Source organism: Triticum dicoccoides, chromosome 5A (assembly GCF_002162155.2).
Source record: "Triticum dicoccoides isolate Atlit2015 ecotype Zavitan chromosome 5A, WEW_v2.0, whole genome shotgun sequence".
NCBI lineage: Eukaryota > Viridiplantae > Streptophyta > Magnoliopsida > Poales > Poaceae > Triticum > Triticum dicoccoides.
The window spans coordinates 240,331,900-240,357,407 of record NC_041388.1 but is presented as its reverse complement, the minus strand read 5'-3'; positions in this window follow the sequence as shown (position 1 = coordinate 240,357,407).

The following is a 25,508-nucleotide window of genomic DNA, read 5'->3' as shown; positions in this document are numbered from 1 at the left end:
GAACGAATACCAAATTCACATGACTACTAATAGCAAGACTTCTCCCATGTCCTCAGGAACAAACATAAATACTCACAAAGCATAAACATGTTCATGATCAGAGGGGTATTAATATGCATAAAGGATCTGAACATATGATCTTCCACCAATTAAACCAACTAGCATCAACTACAAGGAGTAATTAACACTACTAGCAACCTACTAGCACCAATCTCGGACTTGAAGACAAGAATCAGATACAAGAGATGAACTAGGGTTTTGAGATGAGATTGTGCTGATGAAGATGTTGATGGAGATTGCCCTCTCCCGGTGAGAGGAGCGTTGGTGATGACGATGGCGATGATTTCCCCCTCCAGGAGGGAAGTTCCCCCGGCAAAACAGCTCTGCCGGAGCTCTAGATTGGATCCGCCAAGGTTCCGCCTCGTGGCGGCGGAGTTTCGTCCCGAAAGGTTGCTTCTTATTTTTTCCTCGACGAAAGACTTCATATAGGAGAAGATGGTTATGGGAGAGCCACCAGGGGGCCCACGAGGCAGGGGGCGCACCCTAGGGGGGCGCCCCCACCCTCGTGAGAAGGGTGTGGGCCCCCTGGTCTTCATCTTTGGTGAGAATTTTTCATTATTTATTATAAGGTGTTCCGTGGAGTTTCATGACTTTTGGAGTTGTGCAGAATAGGTCTCTAATATTTGCTCCTTTTCCAGCCCAGAATTCCAGCTGCCGGCATTCTCCCTCCTTATGTAAACCTTGTAAAATAAGAGAGAATAGCCATAACTATTGTGACATAATGTAAAATAACAGCCCATAATGCAATAAATATTGATATAAAAGCATGATGCAAAATGGACGTATCAGCCACGAGGGCCCAGGGCACGCCTGACCCCCTGGGGCGTGCCCCCCTGCCTCGTGGCCCCCTCGGGCATCGTCTCGCGTTGATTCTTCTTCCCAAAAATCACATATATTCCAAAAAAATCTCCATCATTTTTCATCCCGTTTGGACTCTGTTTGATATGGATTTAGTGCGAAACAAAAAACATGCAACAAACAGGAACTGACACTGGGCACTGGATCAATATGTTAGTCCCAAAAATAGTATAAAATGTTGCCAAAATATATGAAAGTTGTATAATATTGGCATGGAACAATAAAAAATTATAGATACGATGGAGACGTATCAGTGATATCCATAGTATCAATGATGAGAGTGATTATGCTTATGATATGAAAAGGCCCAAGCTTGGGGATGCTATGTTTGATGAAAATGACATGTTTGGGAATTTATTTTCTGCAATTAATGTTTGTCCCAAGCTTGGGGATGATATGTTTTATGAAGATGATATTTTTAACCTCCCAAGATTTGATATGCAAATTTATTATGATGATAGCATGCCTCCTATTTATGATGATTATATTGATGAAAGTGGGTTTGGAAGAGTGTCAACTTTAGTAAGTAATGATCCCATTATTTTGGAGGGTGTTGAATCTTATTGTGACAATTATGAAAGTGGATTTGGAGAGGTCATGACTTTATTTAGTAATGATTCCACTATCTTGGAAGAGGTTTCACTCGATTATGATGAGAACAAAGTTGCTACTTATGATAATTATTGTGATGATACTTATGCTATAAACAGTAGTGATGATTATATTTATAAAACTTGTCATGATTATGATTACCCTTTTTATGAATTTTATTCTTTCAATGTGGAAACAATTTATAGTATTCGAGTTTCTTATGATGCTCCCACTATTCCGATTGAGAAGAATCTTGTTTATGTGGAGAGTAGTAAATTTTCTATGCTTGTAGATCATGAAAAGAATGCTTTATGTGATGGTTATATTGTTGAATTCATTCATGATGCTACTGAAAATTATTATGAGGGAGGAACATATGCTTGTAGGAATTGCAATAATATCAAGTTTCCTCTCTATGTGTTGAAAATCTTGAAGATTTGCTTGTTTTACCTTCCTATGCAAGTTGATTCTTGTTCTCGCGAGTTGTTTGCTCACAAATCCCTATGCATAGGAAGTGGGTTAGACTTACATGTGCTAGTCATATTATTCATGATGCTCTCTTCATGTTTCAATTTTTATCTTTTATGTGAGCATCATTTAAATCATCATGCCTAGCTAGGGGTGTTAAACGATAGCGCTTGTTGGGAGGCAACCCAATTTTATTTTTGTTCTTTGCTTTTTGATCCTGTTTAGTAATAAATAATTCATATAGCCTCTGTTTAGATGTGGTTTTATGTTTTAATTAGTGTTTGTGCCAAGTAGAACCTTTGGGAAGACTTGGGTGAAGTCTTTGTGATCTTGCTGTAAAAACAGAAACTTTTGCGCTCACGAGATTAGCTGCCATTTTTTACTGGAGAGTGCGATTAGGTTGATTATTATTTCAGATGATTAATAGAAAAATTACTCAGGTCCACCAATTTATTTCAGAATTTTATGAGTTCCATAAGTATACGTTTGGTACAGATTACTACAGACTGTTCTGTTTTTGACAGATTCTGTTTTCTATGTGTTGTTTGCTTATTTTGATGAATCTATGAGTAGTATCGGAGGTATGAACCATAGAGAAGTTGTAATACAGTAGATATTACACAAATATGAATTTAGAATGAGTTCGCAACAGTACCTAAGTGGTGATCTATTTTCTTATACTAACGGAGCTTATGAATTTTCTGTTAGGTTTTGTGTTGTGAAGTTTTCAAGTTTGGGGTAAAGATTCGATGGACTATGGAATAAGGAGTGGAAAGAGCCTAAGCTTGGGGATTCCCAAGGCACCCCAAGGTAATATTCAAGGACAACCAAGAGCCTAAGCTTGGGGATGCCCCAGATGGCATCCCCTCTTTCGTCTTCATGCATCAGTAACTTTACTTGGAGCTATATTTTTATTCACCACATGATATGTGTTTTGCTTGGAGCGTCATTTTATTTTCTTTTGTTTTGCTTTCTGTTTTAATAAAATACTAAGATCTGAAATTATTAAATGTTAGAGAGTCTTCACATAGTTACATAATTATTCAACTACTCATTGTGCTTCGCTTATATCTTTTGGAGTAGTTTGTCATTTGCTCTAGTGCTTCACTTTTATCCTTCTAGAGAACGGTGGTGGTTTTATTTTATAGAAATAGATGAACTCTCGTGCTTCACTTATATTATTTTGAGAGTCTTTAGAACAGCATGGTAGTTTTCTTTGGTTATGAAACTAGTCCTAATATGATGGGCATCCAAGATGGGTATAATAAAAACTTTCATATAGAGTGCATTGAATACTATGAGAAGTTTGATACTTGATGATTGTTTTGAGATATGAAGATGGTGATATTAGATTCGTGCTAGTCGAGTAATTGTGAATTTGAGAAATACTTGTATTGAGGTCTGCAAGTCCCGTAGCATGCATGTATGGTAACCGTTGTGTGACAAATTTGAAGCATGAGGTGTTTCTTTGATTGCCTTCCTTATGAGTGGCGGTCGGGGACGAGCGATGGTCTTTTCCTACCAATATATCCCCCTAGGAGCATGCTAGTAGTGCTTGGTTTTTGATGACTTGTAGATTTTTGCAATAAGTATTTGAGTTCTTTATGACTAATGTTGAGTCCATGGATTATACGCACTCTCACCCTTCCATCATTGCTAGCCTCTTCGGTACCGTGCATTGCCCTTTCTCACCTGAGAGTTGGTGCAAACTTCGCTGGTGCATCCAAACCCCGTGATATGATACGCTCTGTCACACATAAACCTCCTTATATCTTCCTCAAAACAGCCACCATACCTACCTATTATGGCATTTCCATAGCCATTCCGAGATATGTTGCCATGAAACTTTCCACCATTCCGTTCATCATGACACACATCATCATTGTCATATTGCCTTGCATGATCATGTAGTTGACATCGTATTTGTGGCAAGGCCACCATGCATAATTTATCATACATGTCACTCTTAATTCATTGCCCATCCCAGTACACCGCCGGAGGCATTCATATAGAGTCATACTTTGTTCTAGTATCGAGTTGTAATCATTGAGTTGTAAAAAAATAGAAGTGTGATGATCATCATTAATAGAGCGTTGTCCCGAAAAAAAGAAAAAAAGAAAAAAAAGGCAAAAAATAAATAAATAAAATAAATAAAAGGGACAATGCTACTATCCTTTTTCCACACTTGTGCTTCAAAGTAGCACCATGATCTTCATGATAGAGAGTCTCTTATATTGTCACTTTCATATACTAGTGGTAATTTTTCATCATAGAACTTGGCTTGTATATTCAAACAATGGGCTTCCCCAAATGCCCTAGGTCTTCGTGAGCAAGCAAGTTGGATGCACACCCACTTAGTTTCTTTTGTTGAGCTTTCATACATTTATAGCTCTAGTGCATCCGTTGCATGGCAATCCCTACTCCTTATATTGACATCAATTGATGGGCATCTCCATAGCCCGTTGATTAGCCGTGTCAATGTGAGACTTTCTCAATTTTCGTCTTCTCCACACAACCTCCATTATCATATTCTATTACACCCATACTACTATGTCCATGGCGCATGCTCATGTATTGCGTGAAAGTTGAAAAAAGTTTGATATTACTAAAGTATGAAACAATTGCTTGGCTTGTCATCGGGGTTGTGCATGATGAGAGCATTTTTGTGTGACAAAAATGAAGCATAGCCAAACTATATGATTTTGTAGGGATAAGCTTTCTTTGGCCATGTTATTTTGAGAAGACATGATTGCTTAGTTAGTATGCTTGAAGTATTATTATTTTCATGTCAATATTAAAATTTTATCTTGAATCTTTCGGATCTGAACATTCATGCCACAATAAAGAGGATTACATGGATAAATATGTTAGGTAGCATTCTACATCAAAAATTCTATTTTTATCATTTACCTACTCGAGGACGGGCAAGAATTAAGCTTGGGGGTGCTTGATACGTCTCCAACGTATCTATAATTTTTGATTGTTCCATGCTATTATATTATCAACCTTGGATGTTTTATATGCATTTATATGCTATTTATATGATTTTTGGGACTAACCTATTAACCTAGAGCCCAGTGCCAGTTTCTGTTTTTCCTTGTTTTTGAGTATCGCAGAAAAGGAAAACCAAACGGAGTCCAATTGACCTGAAATTTCACGGAGATCATTTTTGGACCAGAAGAAGCGCACGGAGTACCGGAGATAGGCCAGAAGAGTCCCGAGGCCACCACGAGGCTAGGGGCGCGCCCTACCCCCCTGGGCGCGCCCCCCTACCTCGTGGCCGCCTCGGGGACCCCCCTGACTTGTTCCCGACTCCAACACCTCTTATATAACCCCAAACTTCCAGAAAGAAACCTAGATCGGGAGTTCCGCCACCGCAAGCCTGTGTAGCCACCGAAAACCAATCTAGACCCATTCCAGCACCCTGCCGGAGGGGGAAATCCCTCTCCTGTGGCTATCTTCATCATCCCGGCGCTCTCCATGACGAGGAGGGAGTAGTTCACCCTCGGGGCTGAGGGTATGTACCAGTAGCTATGTGTTTGATCTCTCTCTCTCTCTCTCTCTCTCTCTCTCATGTTCTTGATTCGGCACAATCTTGATGTATCGCGAGCTTTGCTATTATAGTTGGATCTTATGATGTTTCTCCCCCTCTACTCTCTTGTAATGGATTGAGTTTTCCCTTTGAAGTTATCTTATCGGATTGCATCTTTAAGGATTTGAGAACACTTGATGTATGTCTTGCATGTGCTTATCTGTGGTGATAATGGGATATCACGTGATCCACTTGATGTATGTTTTGATGATCAACTTGCGAGTTCCGTGACCTCGTGAACTTATGCATAGGGGTTGGCACACGTTTTTGTCTTGACTCTCCAGTAGAAAATTTGGGGCACTCTTTGAAGTTCTTTGTGTTGGTTAAATAGATGAATCTGAGATTGTGTGATGCATATCGTATAATCATGCCCACGGATACTTGAGGTGACACTGGAGTATCTAGTTGATGTTAGGGTTCTGGTTGATTTGTGTCTTAAGGTGTTATTCTAGTACGAACTCTAGGATAGATTGAACGAAAAGAATAGCTTCGTGTTATTTTACTACAGACTCTTGAATAGATCGATCAAAAAGGAAAACTTTGAGGTGGTTTCGTACCCTACAATAACCTCTTCGTTTGTTCTCTACTATTAGTGACTTTGGAGTGACTTTTTGTTGCATGTTGAGGCATAGTTATATGATCCAATTATGTTATTATTGTTGAGAGAACTTGCACTAGTGAAAGTATGAACCCTAGGCCTTGTTTCAACGCATTGCAATACCATTTTCGCTCACTTTTACCATTTCCTACCTTGCTGTTTTATATTTTCAGGTCACAAAAACCTATATCTACCATCCATATTGCACTTGTATCACCATCTCTTCGCCGAACTAGTGCACCTATGCAATTTACCATTGTATTGGGTGTGTTGGGGACACAAGAGACTCTTTGTTATTTGGTTGCAGGGTTGCTTGAGAGAGACCATCTTCATCCTACGCCTCCCACGAATTGATAAACCTTAGGTCATCCACTTGAGGGAAATTTGCTACTGTCCTACAAACCTCTGCACTTGGAGGCCCAACAACGTCTACAAGAAGAAAGTTGTGTAGTAGACATCAGCTAACTTGGGCATTATACTCGACTATGCATCCATCTACCACCCTCAAACAAACGGTCAAGTTAAACGGGCCAATGGCCTGATAATGAGCGGCATTAAACCCAGACTGGTGCGCTCCCTACGGGAGTCGGATAAGCACTGGGTCGGGGAACTCGATTCCATTCTCTAGGGGCTGTGACTACGCCTAATCGAACTACCAGATACACACCTTTCTTCATGGTGTACGGTGCAAAAGCTGTCTTGCCTTGCGACATTATTCATGACTCACCTCGAGTGTGCATGTACGAAGAGCGAGAGGCCGAGCTCGATCGGCAGGACAACCTAGACGGCCTTGAAGAGGAGCGTGATGTTGCACGAGCCCGCTCCACATTTTATCAACAACAAGCCAGGCGATACCAAAGTAGAGAAGTGCAGGCCAAGACTTATAACATTGGCGAACTCGTCTTGCGCCTCCCAGAGAAGAAGAAGGATAAGCTCAAACCAAGATGGTAGGGCCCCTTCAATATAGATGAAGTTCTCACAGGAGGAGCCTATCACCTTCGAAATGCATCAGACAATCGCCTTGAGCCGAATCCATGGAACGCTGTCGGCTCCGACGATTCTACGGATAGTTCGGTCACATCCTTTTCTATTCTCTGACTAGGTTTCTTTTTTCTCCTCTCCTTTTTTATTTTTTCCTTTTTTCCAGGGTATGTTCGGATCTACCGAACTGTTAGGGGTACACATCCTTAAATGTATACACCCCACTATAACTGGGGGCTTCTTTGATGAAGCTTATTACTACAAGCTTGTTGCTTGCATTGTCTACGTCGTTTGTTCTATACATCTTTTGCCATTATATGCACCTCTATGACTTAAGTTTTTGCCAAGCTGGGTTGCCTCACTCCTGTGTTTGCACCCTCTGTTCCCGATTGTTCGGCTAGGGTGTAAAGGGAGTACCTTTGTGATTGTTACAACTGGGTAATCCAGATCTGTACCTCAGACGGGTGAAGCCGAAAGCTAGCATTCTTAAGGGAATAGTTGGTCGGCAAGCAATGACAGATTATGTTCGTTTATTCTAACAACTAGAGGATAGGCTACCCGTAGTCCTATCTTTTGGATCAAAGCCTAGACATGCATAATCAAGCATGCCGACCCAAGGAAAGGAACCCTTAACAAAACTATTCTCCCTGGAAGATGTTTCTTACATTAAATAGTAATATAACATAACTCCCTGAACAAATTTTGTCTGTTTGAGCACTATGACCGGATTGCCTGGTTTCCGGACATAATGAATGTTTATCACATTCCAACATGGTATCCGGAAACACTCCAACTTCTTGGTTCGGAGGTTGAAGCCGAAGGCCCGCGATGACAAATTTCACCAAGTTCGGTTGGAGCTAAGCTCGATGATAAAGTACACTGATACATCGAATCGAATGCCTACTCTTCATCTATGTAATCTATAAGACTATCTAAACTACAGTCTTCTTGCGAATATTGCGCAGCTATCATCACTTGGTCATACACCAAGTTCACGAGAATCTCCTTTCCGTCTGGTCCTTGAGGTCCAACTCGGGCCATATGATTCGGATCGATCTTGGTGTAGCATGTTTTCACCATCGCCCATGCCTCCCATGCACCTTCCCAGCATGCTGAGACCTCCCATAGCTCAAAACGGCGCCGGGCACCTTTGAACAGGTTCGCCAACCCCTCCTAACTTTCTCGAGGGGCATTGGATGGCCATAAGGCTTTGACCATACTCTTCATGGCTTTCCGGGCCCGCTCATGCACTACGGACAACTCTTTTAGCATGTCGCCTTGGAACCTGGATACCTCCTCTTTAGGATGCCCGATTAACAGACCTGCAAGAATAAGCATTATAAAACTCTGAATTACGGGATAATATGAGTCCCTCGGATGATTCAAAAGTCATACCGCATATGCTACCTTTCAGTTTTTTATTCTCTTTTTGTGCGTCCGATAACTGAGCCTTTAAGTTCTTTATCTCTTCGGCTTGCTTATCCTTTTCCTCCTCCAGCTTGTTCTTTTGCTCAGTGGTCATCGCGGCTTTCTTCATCTCCTCCAGCTTTGTGGTGGCGACATTTAGCTTTGTCTGGCTTGTTTCAAGCTCCTGGGACAACGCATTGTTCTTCTCTTTCAGAACCTGCGGACATAACGATTCTTAAATCGGTTGGGCTAAACTGCTTCAAGTCTTGGGGGCTATGGGTATATATCTATTACGAAATTACACAAACCATTACCTGCATGTCTTTTGAGAACAAGTGAGCAGCTCCAGCAAGCCCCTGTCGGGCGGCTCGGATATATGCATCCATGGTGCTGAGCGCAGTAAATTCCCGCTCAGGAAAAATTGGAGCGCGCATAATCTCTTTTAGTCGTCGATGATTCATCATGCTCCCCACCTCGAAATTCATGACGGACACGTCATCCGAATCCTCATGAGGGGGTTGGTCAGGCACTGTTTCCGTATTAGCTCTCGTCCTAGTTGACGAGCCTGAAGCCGGATTAGCTGATGCTCGGCTAGCAGGGCGTTTGGACATGGTTTGCCGTGTGCCCCTCCTAAAATAAGATAGGAGGAGAAATGTAACAATCTGATCTCATGCCTAGGCACATGCCAAAGGACATACCTCTTTAAAGAGGGAGGAGGCTCGACAACGCTCCCGGTTTCCTTTCGTTTTGAATGCTCGCCCTGCGTAGATGCTGCCCTCCTAGAGGCTGCTCTCGATGGAGTGCGGCTCGATGAGTGCCGATCCTATAAATCACAATGCAGTGTGATGTGAGAGGCAAGTAGGGACTCCTTTTCTGAGGAAGTTTTCTGAGTACTTACAATGGAGAAAGGGAACGGGTGCGGGTAGTCGGCCATAATAGCCACCTCCGAGCCGTCAAGGCTCGCTTGATAAAAGATTCCATCATCAAACTCTATGAATATATCCGGATCCTCACAGAACCCGGGGTCTTCATGGCGAGCATAATCTTCTGGCTGTGGGGAGGGGCAGTGAATATTTTCGATCACCTTCCTCCATGTCTGCTTTAAGACAACCAGAATAATTTGATTAGCATACCTCGATAATGAGATAGAACAATGTTGGTAATCAAAAACTTACCCATTCGATGGGGTTATACATGGAGAAATCTTCCCGGCAATTTAAATGGACGAAGTCTTCTTTCTCCCCCTTATAAAGATCGGACAGGATGATGGCTAGTTCGGTTGGGGTATCCGGGCCCTTGCGCCTATAACGAGACACGTCGTCCTCTCCGTTATAACACCATAAAGGGGTCACTCTGGACTGGAGGGGCTGGATACATCACTTTATCGCAATGGCCATGACTTCGATTATCAAAAATTCGGAATGAGCAAGTAATCTGACCTTGCTGACCAACCTCTTCACTTCCACACCGTCTTCTTCTTTGGGACTCCGAGGGCGCCAATTGAGGCGCTTCTTCAAAGGAGCACTGGAAAATTCAGGGATTCCACGCCGAACTGGGTCCGGAAGGGGAACGTCTTCAATATAAAACCATTCCAAAGAACATTCTTAGGATACCTGATCCGGCTATGCGCCATACTTCGGCGCCGACCACTTCAAATATGGAACCCCCTTGATGACGAGAGACGAGGCAAAAGAACTTTCTCCATAGTTCAAAATGAGCCTCGCAGCCCAAAAATAGTTCATAGAGAGCGACAAAACCCGAGATGTGCAGGATAGAACCTGGCGTGAGGTTGTGCAGTTGGATCCTGTAGGATTCTAGTAGACCTCTGAGAAAGGGGTGGATCAGAAATCCTAAGCCTCGCATGAGAAACGAGACGAAGCACACCCTCTCCTCCTTGTTGGGGTTGGGAAAATTATCTGCTAGCACATCATTGCCAATCGAGGCCAATCCCGCTCGCACAGGGACTAGATCTGTGAGAGGGAGATATCCTTGGGTCTGAAGTCGATTCAGCTGGAGGTGAGACACTGAGCAACTTCGCCAATCACCCTCTTGAGGGCCATGTGGGTGCGAGGAAGATCTAGGAGCGCTTGCCATGCTTTGAAGTGTTTCGTGGTTTGCTCTGATGTCTACTACACAACTTTATTCTTGTAGACACGTGTTGGGCCTCCAAGCGCAGAATTTTGTAGGACAGTAGCAATTTTATCTCAAGTGGATGACCTAAGGTTTATCAATCCATGAGAGGTGTAGGATGTAGATGGTCTATCTCAAACGACCCTGCAACCAAATACAAGCAATCTCTTGTGTCCCCGACATACCCAATACAATGGCAAATTGTATAGGTGCACTAGTTCGGCGAAGAGATGGTGATAAAAGTGTAATATTGATGGTAGAAATATATTTTTATAATCTGAATAAATATAAAAAGAAGGTAGCAAATAGTAAACGGGCACAAAAATGGTATTGCAATGCTTAAAAACAAGGCCTAGGGTTCGTACTTTCGCTAGTGCAATCTCTCAACACTGCTAACATAGTTGGATCATATGATTATCCCTCAAAGTGTAATGAAGAATCAGTCCCGAGTTTCTATTAGCAGAGAACAAAACATAGTAATTGTTTGTAGGGTCTAAACCACCTCAAAGCTATTCTTACCGTTCGATCTATTCAAGAGTTCGTACTAAAATAACGCAAAGCCATTTTTTCCGTTCGATCTATCATAGAGTTCGTACTAGAATAACACCAAAGCATATTCATATTCTTAATACTCAATCCACACAAAGAACTACAATAGTGCCCCAAGATTTCTACCGGAGAAACAAGGACAAGAACGTGCATCAACCCCTATGCATAGATTACCCCAATATCACCGCGGGAATCTGCAAGTTGAGTGCCAAAACATATATCAAGTGAATCAATAAGATACCCCATTGTCACCACGAGTATTCAATTGCAAGACATATATCAAGTGTTATCAAATCCATAAAAGTATTCAATCCGATGACAATGAGATCTCAAAGGGAAAAACTCAACTCATCTTAACAAGATAGAGAGGGGAAACACCATATGATCTGACTATATTAACAAAGCCCGCGATACATCAAGATCATGACATCTCAAGAACACGAGAGAGAGAGAGAGATCAAACACAAAGCTACCGGTACAAACCCTCAGCCCCGAGGGTGGACTACTCCCTCATCATCATGGTGGCCGTCGGGATGATGAAGATGGCCACCGGAGATGATTCCTCCCTCCGGCAGGGTGCCGAAACGGGTCTAGATTGGTTTTTGGTGGCTACGGAGCCCTGCGTCGGCGGAATTTCTGATCTAGGTTAAACCCCGAAGGGTTTTGGAATATTTGGGAATTTATAGTGCAAAGAAGGGGTACGGGAGGCCACCAAGGTGGGCACCACCCACCTGGGCGCGCCAGGGGGCCCTGGCGCGCCCTAGTGGGTTGTGCCCCCCTCGGGGCACCCCCAGGTGCTGCTTTGGCCCATCGGGAGTCTTCTGGCCCATAAAAAATCCACAAAAAGTTTCACCGTGTTTGGACTCCGTTTGATATTGATTTCCTGCGATGTAAGAGACAAGCAAAAAACAACAACTGGCACTGGGCACTGGGTCAATAGGTTAGTCCCCAAAAAATGATATAAAGTTGCTATACAATGATTGTAAAACATCTAAGAATGATAATATATTGGCACGAATACTTCATAAATTGTAGATACGTTGGAGATGTATCATGCTCCGATGCTATTTGCATGATGTGGGATGGCATTTGGGGGATCTAACCTCCTTATATAGATGCCACCCACGTGTGATAAGGGGGTTATTTGTAAAAATTATGGACCGTTCGCATTCGCCCGGCACGTGAAAATCAAGGCGACAACAGGAAGGAATCATAAAGGCAGAACATGGAGGTCAAAGCCGGACTGTCACCAATCCAGAGTATCGTGAAGAACCTGCCTTGCAAAGCCCAAGACGTAAGCCAGATACTACATCATCATTGAAGGCAAGTTCGGGGGCTACTGCGGGGGAAAGTTCGGGGGCTACTAAGGGAGTCCTGGATTTGGGGGTCCTCAGGTGTCCGGCCTATTCGATATGAGCCAGACTGATGGGCCATGAAGATAAAGCAGAAGACTATTCCCCGTGTCCGCGTAGGACTCCTGTATGTGTGGACGGCAAGTTTGGTGTCTGGATGTAGTCTTTCTGATGTAGGGTGGAACCCTATTCGGCCGATCTTTCACGAAAGGAGCGGGATCCCTCGAAGAAGATGAAGAACACGGGGAAGAACAGAGAGAAAACACAAGTGGAAACACTCAAGAACAAGTCCAATCACACATCCACTAGACAGTCAAACACACAAGATCCACAAGGTACATGAACAACAAAGGGAAAGATACAAGGTAAAGTTCATCTCCGTGATGAGGCCTTGAATCCACGAGAGGATCTTCCCATGAAGGGGTCTTGAATCCAAGGTGGATCTTCTCCGATGAGGGGCTGCGGTCCCTCTCGTGGAGTAGATCCGTAATGGATGAGCAAAGCTCTATCTCTAAATGAGCTACTACTTTGGTGACCCTAGAAAGAAGGGGGAGGAGGTGTATTTATAGTCTAGTGGGCGAAGGGGTAAGTGAGGGGGTTAAACAGGTACATGGGCCTTGGCCCGGAGGCATGCACGCAGGCAAGGCCGGATGATCCAGAAGGGGGTCCGGATGATCCGGGCATTGTCCGGATGATCCGGCTCCGCCGTGGAGATTCTGCAAGCTTCGGGTGTCTTCGGACGCAATTACCCGGATGATCCGAAGGGGGACCCGGATGATCCGGCTGAGCCCGGATGATCCGGACGGCGGTCCGGATGTCTACCCTGGCTCCTACAGCTGCTCCATCTTCTTCTTCTCCTTTCTTCCGTCTTCTCTTCCATGCCTCCCTCGCAGACGGTGTAGTCGTTCCTTGGCGTTCGCACTCCTCCTCGACATCCGTGAAGCTCCCACAATACCTATGCATGCACATGGGAGGAGTGTCAAGTAGTATACCATCCTCGAGAGGGTCAAGTGAACACGTGTAAAGGTGATGATTCACCTTTGTGTATGTGAAGTAGATGTCGCACGTGTCACTTGCCAAATGGACTCTTGACATGGTGATGTCCGTAGGATGCTCCGCATCATCCCCTCCCCCTTGGGAAAGATCCGACCTCGGATCAAAATCCAAATCACCATGGGAAAGGGATGCCGTCGCTGTGTAGGAGTGGACGCTCACCAAGTACTTGTCAACTTGAAGCTCGAAATGGGCACTCTCCAATGTCGCATCGTCTAGTGATTCCTTCAAAAGGAGCAAGAACAACAAACACTTGGAAAAACAAATGTGGTTAGCGTTAGTGCAAAACCAAGCATTCAATAGGTGAGTCACCCAACAAGTGTCATCATCAAGCATAGCATATGGTGTGACAAAGGATTGTGACATGGCATGTAAGCACAAAAATTGAGCATAATGAAGGTCATCATGGAAACAAGCATGTAAATGTGAGGTAGTGATGCAAATGTGTGTGAGAAGAGAATAGGCATCTACCTCATGGTCATAGCAATCATGCATAAGGCACTCGATAAATGGTCTATGGTAGGCATAGGAAACATTCACAACACCAGATAAAATGAAGTGTATAAACACATGGGACAAGTGCAAGACAATCCAAGCATAATGTGCATAGGGTGTAGTGAAGATAGTATGGCACTCAACACAATAGAAAGAGCAATTGTTCATCATGTGTGAGGCAATCAAGTCAATCATGTGTCAAGCAATGGGACATGGCATATGTGAAGAAGTGACATTGTTGCAACCAAACATATGATAGGAGCAAGTAATCCAAGAATTGGATGCAACACACAAGGCATATATATCATGATGCATGGAATGGTGAAAATGACAAGTCGAAGCAAGATATCTAACATGTGTGCAATCAAGTGGTCCAAAATGAACAGTAAGTCTCATGGTGAAAGCAACACAAGTAGTATGATCCATAATATCCATGCTCATGAAAGATGTCACCTTGAAGGTGTGTCCTTGTGCGTCCTTCACAATGCCGAAGTACAAGCAAGTGCAATGTAGAATCGTCGTGGTAGAAGGTGGTTCGCTCTCAAGAGCTCGAATGGTCAACTCACGTGATGTGGAAGTTGACACAAAGTCCAAGTATCCTACACATCCACACAACAAAACAAAGAATGTATGTGCATGGTAGATAAACACATCATCCATCATGATGGTTATCTTCTCTTGCACATAACCATTAGAAGCACAAGTGCATGAATAATATGATGCAACAATGGCAATATTCATGTCACTAAGTATATGGTGCAAAGAGGTAAGACAAGCATGCTTCGCAAGAAATATGTCAAAATATCCACATATATGTGAGAATGCTATGGGGGCAAACTCATTATCAAGACTAAAGGCATAGTTGCACTCAATACATGGCAAATCATCTAGCATGAGAGAGGCAACATATGGAGATATATGACAAGAAGCAATAAGAATCATGTGCAAAACATGTAGATGGTTGTCATCAACTGCATGAGATGAGCAAGTATGAATCATCGATGATGCAACAAGGCAAGCAATCATAGTAATCAAGTCATGCAAGCTAGTAGTGCGAAGATGCAACATACTAGAGGAAATCATGGCAATCATGCCATGTGAGCAAATAATAGGCATAGGCAATGCACATGACATATCGCAAGCACGAACACAAAGCAAGATCATAGTATCATCATAGGCATGGGGCACAAAGAAAACATGGCAATAGCAAGCAATATCTCCACCAAGCTTGCAAATACACATACAAGTACTAGAATCAATCATCATGTGTAATGCAAAAGCATGGGTCAAAAATGCATGGAAAAGGCATAGTACTGAGCTCATCATGCAAAGTGAACATGGCAAGATGGGCATATAATATATAATGGATAACAACCCATAGCCAAGGGAGGGCCATGTAGAAGAAATGCGCGAAGTCTTTGCGTGAAAAGAGCGGTGGGAAAGACAATCCATGGGATCCCAAGTCATCATTGCTCTCTAGATCTCGTTTTGTCAACTCATGGGATTGTGAGGTTGACAAGTATTCGTGGGTACCTACACAAAAGAAACACAAACCAAAGAAATTGTGTGTGTGGTAAATGTACACATCATCCATCATGATGTGTATGTGCATGTGTGAGTTAGCACAAGGTAAGCATTGCTCAAAGAAATTTGATGCATGGTATAAGAACATGTCATCCATCATGAAAGAATATTTATTGTGTATAGCATGATGGGGACACAAATTGAGCATGCAAGTATGTGGCCCAACAATAGCATGGTTATTCATGGGAAACATATGGTGCACACAAGTATTGGGATCATGCAATGAATGGGATGAATCAAAATCTCCTAAAATGTATGAGGAAACTATGGGGGTCTCCTCATGAGCAATATTGGAAACATCATATGGAGAAAATGGACAACATCCAAAACAATGCATATCCGAAGCTAGGTGGTCATGGCATGGCATATGCGATAAATGATGCAAAGGGAGCATATCAATATCATAACAAGAAAAACAAATGCCAATAACCATGGGCTTTTCATCTTTGCCATATGTGCAAATTGGATTAATTTTAATAGCATATGCATAGTCACTATGAAGATATTGCAAATATGACATATGATTGATCTCATGCATAGCATATGACAAGTTAAGCGGATTGGCAAACATGATGTGACCTAAAGAATTGTCACAAGAAATCCTATGCAACATGGCATCACAACTAATAGAATCCACATGGCAATCATAAAACTCATCATAAATGGGTAAATCATTGCATTGGGAAGTCGCACTAGCATGAAGCATGGTAATAGGTTGATCAACATCATGCAAGTAATCAATGTCAAGCATGTCCACTAGTGGGACTAGAGCATCACCTTCACCTATGTTACCTTTCTCATTCCACTCAAGTGGTGTAGGTGAGGTGGCAAAGACCAAATGGTGGTCATCATCATCAACTTGATGGAACCATGTAGGGGGTGCATCATATTCCACCATGGCCATCGTCTTGTCCAAAGGTAGGACGTAGTCGTCGCAAATCGGCGCGTCATCATATATGGGACCTAGCACCAAATGAGAAGACACAATAGAGGTAGAGGTTAAGTCGTTAGAAATCGAAGTGGCCTCACATGCCGAATCAACTACCTCACTCTCTCTATGTGGTGGTTCACTCACTCCCTCAAAATAGGTGCACTCAATCTCACGTATGGTGGAGTCACTCATCTCACTCAAGTGGTGGGGGTTGTAGCTCTCACATGGGAATTGGGGAAACTTGTCATATATGTGGCTAGTGGTGAAGTCACTCTCACTCTCAATATGGTGGCACAAGTCAGTCAAGTCATCAAACGTCGCCGTGGTCGAGGTGAAATACTCAACCATCTCATCATCGTCGCCATGGATGAAGGCCGAAGATGGCACATCATCACTCTCGCCTCCAAAGATGGAAGCATCATCCTTGCTCGTCACCATGTCGTTCGCCTTCAAAGCTTGGTCCTCAAATGGCTCCATAGTCATAGTCGTACCATCTTGAAAAAGAATCGAAGTAGACTCAGCATCATCAATGCCACAAAGAGGGATGGCAGTGAAGTCGAACTTGGGAGCATCGTCTTGGAGCTCGTCGGGCTTGGACATCGTGGTGGTACTAGCCTCATGCTCGTTATCATGGAGCTTGGTCGTCGCGATGTGAGCTTGGGGTGGAGAAGCTTTGGCCTCGAGGAAGATCGTCTTGGAGATGTCGTTGTGCAATCCCATCATGAAGTGGAACTTCATCAAAATGGGATCGTCCACGCCGGCTCGTCGCAAGGCAATCTTCATCTCCCTGAAGTACTCGTCGATGGACTTCGATCCTTGGATGGTGTTCTCCAATTGGTGGTGAAGTTGTTCCGTGTAGCTTGGAGGCACGAACTCTCGCCGCAAATCTCTCTTCGTCTTGGGCCAACTCATGTTGTAGCTCTCCGAAGGTGTGTGAAGCCACCATGCCGATGCGTAGTCGTGGAAGTTCGTTGTGGCACACTTCACTTGATCTTCAGGAGGAACTTGATGTAGCTTGAGGTAGTCGTCCATTAGGCGCTCCCACTCGAGATACTCCTCGGGTTCTTGAGTCCCATAGAAAGGAATCTTGTGGTCGGTGTCGAGGTCGTATTAGCTCGTGGAAGTCGCGGACTTGTGCTTGGGGAGCTTCTCTTGAGAGTAGTCTTGAGGTGCTTGTTGGCAAAGATGTCGTATGTCCGTAGGCAAAGATGCCTTGAAGTCGCTTGGCAAAGATGCCAATGGAGATGATGAAGTCATTGAGCGGTTGTTGGTGTTGAGCTCTTGACCTTCACACTCGTGGTGGTGATGGTGTCGATGTCGATGTGACCTTGCTGGAGATAGTAGCTCGGAGGCATGTGCTCTTGAGCATCTTCTCGAAGATGAGGGAGATCACTTGTAGGACTTGATGAGGGATTTGATCTCCTCCATTTGAGCTTGCATCTTGGCGTCGAAGTTGTTGTTCGTGGCATCGAACTCGTCGTTGTTGTTGTAGACCGAAGGTGAAATGCCTTGCCTATCCATCACAAGACTCGAGTAGAGGTGAGTAGGAAATGAGATAAACAATACCAAGTTACCTTTTCCCAAAGTTGAGGATGTATCCCGTTTCACTCAATGTGAGATGAAAGAATAGTGGAATTGGTAACGGACGGACTTGTTCACTCACACCTACCAACTAAAGCTTATGGAGTATCTCGGTGAGGATAGTGGCACAAAAATTTAATGCAAAATGTTTGCAAGAGTCAATAATGTTGAAAGAGATTCACAAATTCGCAAGTGAAACAAGTAGACCAATAGCAATGAATGGCACACGGAAACGCACACACGGATAGATAAATGGGGTCGTGCAACCAAGGAATGAGCACAAAATGTGGAATCCACGGAAAACGCTCGTGTTGCACAGCTCAAGAGAAACGCTAGCACGATTGCTCAATAGGCGGATACGACACTTGTGCACAACCTATGATATGCAAAATGTATCAACTTCTATCCCAAGTATGCTATATATGTATGATGTTCTGGTGGTATGATCCAAGATGATCAGATATGACAATCTTATATGCAATGTGGTATGATGCTATGGCACTTGCTTACAAGCTTCTTTGCTCTTTTTTTATTATTATTTTTAATATGGCCACAATGCACAAACCAAGATAGCAATAATGTATATGCGGGAACAAACTTGTGGCACACAAGATGATATGATGGTACCAATAAGATATGGTATGTATGCAATGGATGGTGTAGATCACTAATGTGCACAAGTAACGTTGCCTACAATAATCAAATGGCTAGTCTCGATAGGCAAGTGACACAAAATGGGCTAGGGTTTATCAATGCAATGGCAAGGGAATATACAATGGAGGGATACCACGATACCAAGATGATATGGAGGTTACCGTCCTTGGCGATGATGAGTGGCGGCGATCTTGATGGAGATACCAAGATGATGGAGACTTGTCCCTGAGTAGCCGAAACACCTTAGGAAACGGAAAAACCGAGAACTCAAAATCTCAAATGTCAAATGTCAAATGGTGGTAGCGGAAAAGCGGTGGTGGTGGTGGAATCTCAATGGGATTGTGGAAATGCAATGATGGGTTTTGTGAATAGGCAATGTGGAAATGGAGGGTAAGGTGGGGGACTATACACGGTGTCGGTGTTGGAAGCACGGTCCCTAAGTAGCAGAAACACCTTAGGAGACACAACTCACAACACAAACAAATTTGGGTTAAGTTGGGGTGGTGGAAGTGTATGGTGGGCAAGCCTATGCGTAAGTTATGGTGGTAGTGGTGGTTGATGAAGAAGCAACCGTCCCTAAGTAGCCTAAACACCTTAGGAGACTCAAATCACAACTCAAACAACCGCTAATGCTATATGGATCACAATTGGTTAGGTTGCGGAAGTCGATGGTGGTAATGTCGATGATATGGTGGAAGCCCTAGGCAAAGATGCCAAAGTTCCAAAAATTTGATGGAGTCAAAATGGTGATGGTAGTATTTTTGTTGGGAGGGGGATGTCAAGAGCTTCAAAACGAGCTAAAGAACGTCAAAAACGGAGTCCATATGAATTAGTTATGGCCGTAACAAGAATTCAGTTTCAGGGTTACCCGGACATCCGGGAGTAGGTTCGGATGATCCGAGTTTGTCAACCGGTGTCCGGACATCTGGGAGATGGTCCAGCTGATGCGGGTGGATTCGGATGATCCGGGAGTACTTCCGGATGATCCGGGCAGGTCAAACTGCTCGGGATTTCCTCTCGGGGGCGAATTTTTGGGCGGAAATGGATGATTTTCGGGGCAAAATTGAGGAGATTTTGTGGATGGAAGGTGGGGAAACTTGGGGAGATGCTATCCACTTGAAACCAAGCAAATCCATGGATCAAAATCAACAAAACATCATCAAAACTCACAAATCACAAAAAATTGGGGGCTATTTTTGTGGGTATTTTCGGATTTACGACGAAATCAAGCAAAAGAAGGCTAGAAACACAATGGGGAGGCTCCGAAATCGTGATCAACGTGGCTCTAGATACCAAGATGATGTAGGGTGGAACCCTATTCGGTCGATCTTTCACGAAAGGAGCGGGATCCCTCGAAGAACACGAAGAACACGGGGAAGAACAGAGATAAAACATAAGGGGAAACACTCAAGAACCAGTCCAATCACACATCCACTAGACAATCAAACACACAAGATCCACAAGGTACATGAACAACAAAGGGAAAGATACAAGGTAAAGTTCATCTCCGTGAGGAGGTCTTGAATCCACGAGAGGATCTTCCCATGAAGGGGTCTTGAATCCAAGGTGGATCTTTTCCAAAGAGGGGCCGTGGTCTCTCTCGTGGAGTAGATCCGTAATGGATGAGCAAAGCTCTATCTCTAAATGAGCTACTACTTTGCTGACCCTAGAAAGGAGGTGGAGGAGGTCTATTTATAGTCTAGTGGGCGAAGGGGTAAGTGAGGGGGTGAAACAGGTACATGGGCCTCGGTCCGGAGGCATGCACGCAGACAAGGCCGGATGATCCGGAAGGGGGGTCCGGCGTCGTCCGGATGATCTGGCTCCGCCGTGGAGATTCTGCAAGCTTCGGGTGTCTTAGGACGCAATTACCCGGATGATCCGGCAGAGCCCAGATGATCCGGATGGCGGTCCGGATGTCCGGCCTGGCTCCTGCAGCTGCTCCATCTTCTTCTTCTCCTTTCTTACATCTTCTCTTCCATGCCTCCCTCGCGGATGGTGTAGTCATTCCTTGGTGCTCACACTCCTCCTCGACATCTGTGAAACTCCAACTATACCTATGCATGCACACGGGAGGAGTGTCAAGTAGTATACCATCCTCGAGAGGGTCAAGTGAACACGTGTAAAGGAGATGATTCACCTTTGTGTATGTGAAGTAGATGTCGCACGTGTCACCTACCAAATGGACTCTTGACCTGGTGATGTCCGTAGGATGCTCCGCATCAGTTTCCTTCTTCTATGAATCGACTCTGTACAACCCTAGGCCCCTCCAGTGTGTATATAAACTGTGGGGTTTAGTCCGTAGAGACTATCAGAATAATCATAGGATAGACAGCTAGGGTTTAGCCATTATGATCTCGAGGTAGATCAACTCTTGTAACCCCTATACTCATCAAATACAATCAAGCAGGACGTAGGGTTTTACCTCCATTAAGGGGGCATCGAGGTAGATCAACGCTGGAGTGTGTCAGACATCCGGGACTTGTCGGACATCCGCTCATTTGGCTCGGGTGTAGGATCGCTGGTCGTCCGGTCCGGGCCGGTCGTCTGGTGGGTCTTCAGGCGTCAGACGTCCGGTCCCGGCCGGTCGTCCGGTGGCTGGAGCTTCTTCCATGGCCCTTCTTCTTGTTCCTCGCGCTTGGTGTCCTCACCTTCTGGTCCATGGGCTTCCTCTTGGTTCCTGGACATGCATAGCACACAAGTTTGAGGTAGTAGCCATGTCTCACATGTGGAAAGTGAAAGTTTAGAGAGGGGCAACTTCACCTTGTGTCCAATGGTGTATAGTCGAGGTCTCATCTTATGTATCCTTGGGGCTTGGAGAGTAGTTGGAGTGTACATGGGGATGAACGTGGGATGCTCCGCATCATGTCCCCCCCCCCCCCTTGGGAAAGATCCGACCTCGGATCGTGATCCTCATCACCATGGAAACGGTTGTCGTGGACGGACTTGTAGTTGGACGGAGTTGAAGGCATGGCGCAATCCAAGTACTCCAAGGTGTCTCCGATATGTGGTACATGCAAAATGAGCAAACACGAAGTACACTTGCAAATACAATGGTTAGCGCACACAAAGTGTCCATCAAGTAAACATGTGTCCGTGCAACAATATTGATCATGACAAGGTGCATGAAGCTTATCCAAAAGAGATGGAATGGTATGCAAAGCATTCATGGGAGCAAAAGCATTCATTGCACACACAAATGTGTTGTGAATATGATCAATGCAACCACGGTGCAAAATGATGTTGTAATGAGACGGTTTATCGATAGCATGAATATGGTAATGGATGCTCAATGTGATGTGATCATGCAATTGATGGTAGGCAATAAGATCATGATGTATGAATATGCCATCAAGGTATATCACAACAAATTTGCTAAGGAAATGCACAAGCTCATATATCATGGATCACATGGGAATAGAAGATGCAACAAGGCAATCATAATGGGAGTCAATCCATGCATAAGATGCAAATTTGTCATGTGTGTAAGATGTCCAATGAGCATGACAAGTGTGAGCACAATCAACAAACATGGAGGTGTTGGTGTACAAATGCTCGATTGATATGTCTCCGTCGTATCTACTTTTCCAAACACTTTTGCCCTTGTTTTGGACTCTAACTTGTATGATTTGAATGGAACTAACCCGGACTGATGCTGTTTTCAACAGAATTGCCATGGTGTTGTTTTATGTGCAGAAAACAAATATTCTCGGAATGACCTGAAACTCCACGGAACATCTTAGAAAAAATAATAAAAAATCCTCACCAAAGATGAAGACCAGGGGGCCCACACCCTTCTCACGAGGGTGGGGGCGCCCCCCCCTAGGGCACGCCCCCTACCTCGTGGGCCCCCTGGATGCCCTCCGACGCCAACTCCAACTCGATATATTCGCTTTCGGAGAGAAAAAAATCAGGGAGAAGAAATCATCGCGTTTTACGATACGGAGCCGCCGCCAAGCCCTAAAACCTCTCGGGAGGGCTGATCTGGAGTCCGTTCGGGGCTCCGAAGAGGGGGATTTGTCGTCGTCGTCATCATCAACCATCCTCCATCACCAATTTCAAGATGCTCACCGCCGTGTGAGAGTAATTCCATCGTAGGCTTGCTGGACGGTGATGGGTTGGATGAGATTTATCATGTAATCGAGTTAGTTTTGTTAGGGTTTGATCCCTAGTATCCATTATGTTCTGAGATTGATGTTGCTATGACTTTGCTATGCTTAATGCTTGTCACTAGGGCCCAAGTGCCATGATTTCAGATCTGAACCTATTATGTTTTCATGAATATATGTGAGTTCTTGATCCTATCTTCCAAGTCTATAGTCACCTACTATGTGTTATGATCCGGCAACCCCGAAGTGGCAATAATCGGGACCACTCCCGGTGATGAGCATAGTTTGAGGAGTTCATGTATTCACTATGTGCTAATGCTTTGTTCCGGTTTTCTATTAAAAGGAGGGCTTAATATCCTAAGTTTCCAATAGGACCCCGCTGCCACGGGAGGGTAGGACAAAAGATGTCATGCAAGTTCTTTTCCATAAGCACGTATGACTATATACGGAATACATGCCTACATTACATTGATGAATTGGAGCTAGTTCTGTGTCACCCTAGGTTATGACTATTACATGATGAACCGCATCCGGCATAATTATCCATAACCGATCCGGTGCCTATGAGTTTTCCATATACTGGTTTACGCTTATTTACTTTCCCGCTGCTACTGCTACAATCACTACAAAATACCAAAAACATTACTTTTGCCGTCTTTACTTTTGTTACCGCTACCACCACTATCATATTACTTTGCTACTAAACACTTTGTTGCAGATACTAAGTTTCCAGGTGTGGTTGAATTGATAACTCAGCTGCTAATACTTGAGAATATTCTTTGGCTCCCCTTGTGTCGAATCAATAAATTTGGGTTGAATACTCTACCCTCAAAAGTTGTTGCGATCCCCTATACTTATGGGTTATCAAGACTAATTTCTGGCGCCGTTGCCGGGGAGCATAGTTCTATTCTTTGAGTCACTTGGGATTTATATCTGCTTATCATTATGAAGAACTTGAGAGATCCAAAAACCAAGATCTATCCCTCAACTACGAGGGGAGGTAAGGAACTGCCATCTAGCTCTGCACTTGATTCACCTTCTGTTATGAGTAAGTTTGCGACACCTACACCTGCTTCTGCTATTCGTTCCGATATGTCGCATGTTATTGATGATGCCACTTCTGCTATGCATGATACTTATGATGAAACTGCTTCTATGCCTGATACTACTGTGCCCCTTGGTGAATTTCTTGATGAACAAATTGATAGGGCTAGAGAAAAAGAAATTATTGAATCTGAATACAATGATGATAGTGATGATGAAAATATGTCTGTTATCCCTGAGGGTTATCTTTTTGATATGGAATCTTCTGCCGCTATTTTAGCTTGCAAAGATAGATATGAGCTTAAGAGGTTATTAATTAAATGGAACAAAGAATCACTTAGAGATAAAATGAAACCCGGCCCTGCTTTTGCTACTTCACCTATCTGTGTTCCTGATAAGGATTATGAATTCTCTGTTGATCCTGATATAATTACTTTGGTTGAATCTGACCCGTTTTATGGCTATGAATCTGAAACTGTTGTGGCACATCTTACTAAGCTAAATGATATAGTTGCCCTGTTCACTAATGATGAGAGATCATGTTACTTCTATATACTCAAAATATTTCCGTTCTCATTAAAGGGTGATGCTAAGATATGGTTTAATTCTCTTGATCCTGGTTGTGTGCGTAGTCCCCAGGATATGATTTATTACTTCTCTGCTAAATATTTCCATGCTCATAAGAAACAAGCTGCTTTGAGGGAAATATACAACTTTGTGCAAATTAAAGAAGAGAGTCTCCCACAAGCTTGGGGGAGGCTTCTCAAGTTACGTAATGCTTTGCCTGATCATCCTCTTAAGAAACCTGAAATACTTCATATCTTTTATAATGGACTAACCGATGCTTCCAGAGATTACCTGGATAGTTGTGCTGGTTCTATTTTCAGGGAAAGAACACCGGATGAAGCTAAAATTCTATTGAATAATATGTTGACAAATGAAAATAATTGGGCACCTCCTAAGCCAGCTCCTGAGCCAGCTCCTGCTCCAATTACTGAGCCTATTCCTAAACCAACTCTGAAGAAGAGAGGTGTTCTATTTCTTAGTCCCGAAGATATGCAAGAGGAAAAGAAATCTATGAAAGAGAAAGGTATTAAAGCTGAAGACGTTAAGAATTTACCTCATATTTAAGAAATACATGGTCTTAATATACCGCCTATTGAAGAAACATATGATCTCAATTCTTTATTTATTGAAGAACCTCCTGATCCTGATATCCCGACACAGGTAGTAAAGGTAAATTCTCTCTATAGATATGATAAAGCTGAAGTCCCTCCTACTAAAATTGCTAGTCAGTGCTTGGATGAGTTTGATAACTTTATGTTTAAGCAAGTCGACTTCAATGCTTATTTTGGTAGACAATTAAAAGAAAATGCTTATATGATTAGACGCTTGGGTGATTATATGGCTAATATTAAAGGTGAACTTAAACTTGTTAGCAAACATGCTTCTATGGTTACCACACAAGTAGAAT